This window comes from Chrysochloris asiatica, unplaced genomic scaffold (genome assembly GCF_000296735.1).
Source record: "Chrysochloris asiatica unplaced genomic scaffold, ChrAsi1.0 scaffold00371, whole genome shotgun sequence".
In the NCBI taxonomy this organism is placed as follows: domain Eukaryota; kingdom Metazoa; phylum Chordata; class Mammalia; order Afrosoricida; family Chrysochloridae; genus Chrysochloris; species Chrysochloris asiatica.
Genome location: NW_006408889.1, coordinates 1,067,283 through 1,071,677, shown reverse-complemented (window position 1 = coordinate 1,071,677; position 4,395 = coordinate 1,067,283). Strand labels below are relative to the sequence as shown.

At 33.6% G+C, this 4,395-nt stretch overlaps 1 protein-coding gene across 2 annotated transcripts in view; it reads right to left on the bottom strand.

Annotated features, from left to right (window-relative positions):
• The window catches only part of PCDH7 (protocadherin 7), a 700,269-nt gene that overhangs the window by 227,698 nt on the left and 468,176 nt on the right, over positions 1 to 4,395 (bottom strand). The window lies entirely within an intron of this gene.

Below are 4,395 nucleotides of genomic sequence, written 5' to 3'. Positions count from 1 at the left end.
ACACACACACACACACACACATATATATGAGAGGACTTCAAAAATGTTGTGGAACAATGGTTTTAAAAGACAATGTAATATTTCTATCAACTTTTTGAAACCCCCTTGTATGAATGTATGCATGTTATCTTTCTATCTATCTATCTACTATCTACTATCTATCTATCTATCCATCTATCTATCTATCTTCATGTTTATGTGTGTATCAGTGTGTGCTTTGCTCTAGAATTACACAAATACATATATTTGATCATTAAATCTGTTAGGTATTTTATTATATATAGGTAAACAACACATAACTAACAAAATTAGAGGCACAATTAAATGAAAGCACTCTATGTAAATATAGGTGAATTGAGCTTTGATAATATATGGTGGTGTATATAATATAGTATATGCTTTTAAATTTTTATTATTTATGTATGCTTAAGCATATTTTAATGTTTCATTATAAAATAATATTTAGACAAAATTAAATATATATATATATTCTGAATTCAATTTCAGTATTTGTAATGGGTTAAAAAGAACAATGAAGACCTGATGCCTTTGAATGGTGTTGGGAATTATTAAATATTTATTGAAATATTAGAAGATCAAATGGAAGTAGTACAGCCAGAATGCTCCTTAGATGCTAGGATAGTAAGACTTTGTCTCTTGTACTTAGGACATGTTGTCAGGAAGGAGCAGTCCCTGGAAAATATCTTACTTGGCAAAGTAGATGTTGTTGTTGTTGTTACGTGCTGTGGAGTTGGTTCCAACTCATAACGACCCTATACAGGGTTTCTGAGGCTGCAAATCTTTATGGGAACAGAAAGCCTACTCTTTCTCCCACGAAACAGTTGGTAGTTTCGAAATGCTGACATTGCGGTTCGCATTCCGATTCATAACCACTATGCTACCAGAGCTCCGTGGCAAAGTAGATGGTAGGCAAAAAAAAGAGAAGAAACCTCAATGAGATTGTCTGATAGTGTGTTTGCAACAATGGGCTCACACATAGTATGGGTCCAAGGATGGCACAGGACAAGGCATTGTTTTCTTCAGTTGTACACAGGATCCCTATGAGTAGAACTAATTGGAAGACAACTAAAAATAATGACAACAATGTGTTCACAAATATACAACATTTGTCTTACCATTCTATGTGTTAAGAATAAAAATGTGTTATCTGCCTTTCTCTAACTTAAGAAATTTGAATGTGAATCCTTAAGCTATGCTGGAAGACATTTCATGAATGCTTAAAAAGCATTACTCTTCATGGGTTTTTACAATAGATGGTTTTGAATTTAGTCAACATGTCTTTACTATATATTTGTATCTAATATTTTAAAATATTAGATAAAAATGAACTAAATAAACATTTTTTGTTGTAAGGTGCCAATTGAGTCAGTTCTAACTCAATGATCCTATGAACAACAGAATGAAATACTGCCCAGTCCTGATCTAGCCTCACAGTTTTTGATATACTTAAACCCATTGCTGCTGGCACTGTGTCATTCCATCTTTGTGTAGATCTTCTTCTTTTTCACTGACCCTCCACTTTATCAAGGCTGATGTCCGTCTCCAGGGACTGGTCCCTCATTATAACATATATGTCCAAAGTATAACAGACAAAATCTTGCCATCCTGGCTTCTAAGTAGCATTCTGGCTGTATTTCTTCCAACACAGATTTGTTTGTTCTTCTGGCAGTCTATAATAGTACATTTAATATTCTTCTCCAACACCATTATTCAAATGCATCAATTCTTCTTTACTCAATACAGTCTTCCTTAGTCATTGTCCAATTTTCACATGTATATGAAGCAACTTATAATAGTTGTTGTTGTTGTTGTTGTTAAGTACCATGGAGTTAGTTCTGACTCATAGCGACCCTGTACAGGGTTTCCGAGGCTGTAAATCTTTACCGGAGCAGAAAGCCATTTCTCCCATGAAACGGCTGATAGTTTCAAATTGCTGACCTTGAGGTTTACAACCTGATTTGTAACCACTACACTACTTTATAATAGCAGACACTCATTTTTACCATTGTTTTGCCCACATTCCCATAACATATACTCCTGAATTTTCAACATCTTTTTAAGAGTATATAAAAGTGTCTATACACACACATCAAAACTGATAAAATATACTATCCCTGTGGAATCATCAACCCAACGATAATGATAATGATAATAACACCTACATTTGGTTAGCATTTTACTAAATGTAAGAAAAAAACACCTTATTTTAAACTACATCTTTTCTTATTCCAAATTCATTTGTAATTGCTTTCATGTAGAGATGTGGTTGTTTATTTTCTTTTCTTTATGTCACACTAGTTTTATGTGGGATCAGGGAAAAAGGAAAGCAAGGAGAATGGATGGACAAAAACAGAAAGAAACTAAAAAGGATGGTAATAGAATGAAGCAATAAATAGACGTGTCTGTCATCTTATCTACTTTATATTATTTCAGTCTTTAACTCATAACAATACACAATATAATTTAAGTGTTCTTTGTTAGCGAAACTTAAGTTCTCAGAGTATAAATTTCCTGAGTCATAGATCTTTTACCTAAATTGATGTTGTTGAGTGCCATGGAGTCGGTTCCAACGCACATTGACCCTCTCTAGAGTTTCTGAGAAGCTGGTAGTGAATTGGAACTGATGACTTTGTGGTTAGCAGTCCAGTGCTTATCCTATAATGTCACATAAGATATTTAAATTTTGAACATAAAAGTATGTGAAATATGTGAAACAAAAATATGTTAAAAATGCAACTAGTTTATTACATTTGAGATACAAATATATTTTAGGAATTTTGTATGTTCAGATATGAACTAGATATCTATCTTTATTGCAGGACTTTCATCTTTTGAAAGGATCTTGATTTCAAGTAGAAAGCACATTGAGTAGGAAACAGAAATCCTTCTAGCACCTACTAACTTTATTTTCTTTGTGTTAAAATTAGCAGCAATAAACTACCACTAATTTCTCTGATGTCAAATCTTTGCCCACTTCAGTTTCCTCGACTGCAAAGCTAGTCCAGATGGGACCATGGAATATTTGCAGCAAGTTCTGCAGCACACAATTTTATTCAATAAAGTTATTATGCCACACACAGCTGTATACTGACAAAAATGAACACATGTGCAATAGAATTCTTGCATTATAAGTTTTATAAGACTAAAATTGAGATTATATAGCCATACACAATAATTTATTTGAAACATCAACATGTGCATTGCTCTAGGGTTACACAAATGGTGCCTTTCTTTTTCCAAGTGAAAACATTTGTCATTTAATATTCAGTATTAACACAAATGTTTTCCTCAGAATTATAATCTAAATTGGGTGCTTTAAAATACATCAATATATCATTAACTTCTTACTTTAACATATTAGATCTATAGAAGAATCAATTCTCCCTAACAATGGTGAGAGAACCTAATCACTCTCTAAATTTACTTTTAATTAGCATCATCTGCATTAATTGGTGTAGCTGATAGCAAAACATTACAGTGCATTGCTATTTTATATTTGAAATGTAATATGTCTTTTAGTCCCAAGCTTCTCCAAAAGAACCTTAGCCATTTTTCTGCAATCCCTTAGTAAATATTATCAAATCTATTGCTCAACATGTTTTTCTGGGAAAGTTTACATATATGAGTCAATATTTGGGGTTTGTTATTCAAATACATTTCCAGGTACCTATTTGACTTTAACTTCCTCTGCATGTCTGGAAATTATCCTAAGAAATCTTATCTCTCACCTCTCTCTTTTTCCCCAAATTCTCTAATTTTCTTCTTGGCCAAATTGTTGGATCAGTTTCAGGAAAAGTTGTGTTATCAGCACAAAGCCGATAAAGAATGGAGGGATGTAAGACTTACTACTGTTATTGCTGTTAAGTGCTGTCCAGCAGGTTCCAATTCATAGTGATACTACATAGGCTTTCTAAGGAAAGGCTAGTGAGTTTGAACCACCAACCTTACAATTCAAACTAACATTGTGGTCCAGTGCTTATCCTACAGTGCCACAGAAGAACCTCTTATTTCCAGGGATTGTATTATGTTTGTACAAGTGTAATACTTTTTCTTTTTAAGTTTTTGTTGTGAATTGAAGTGAAAGTTTACAGGGCAGATCATCAGTTTTGCATTCAACAAATCATATACTTTGTTTCATTGCAATGGTTGTAATCCTTGCCATGTACCAGGAGGCCAATTTGCAGAATGTGTCCTTTGGTGGTTTAGATTATTATATATACTTGAGTGTTGAACAACAAAAAAAAAAGAGTCAAAGTGAATAGAGTTGTTGTTGTTGTCAGGTGCCATTGAGTCGGAACCAACTCATAGCGACCCCATGCACAGCAGAACGAAACAATGTCCGATCCTAGGCCAACCTCACTACCGCTGCCACAT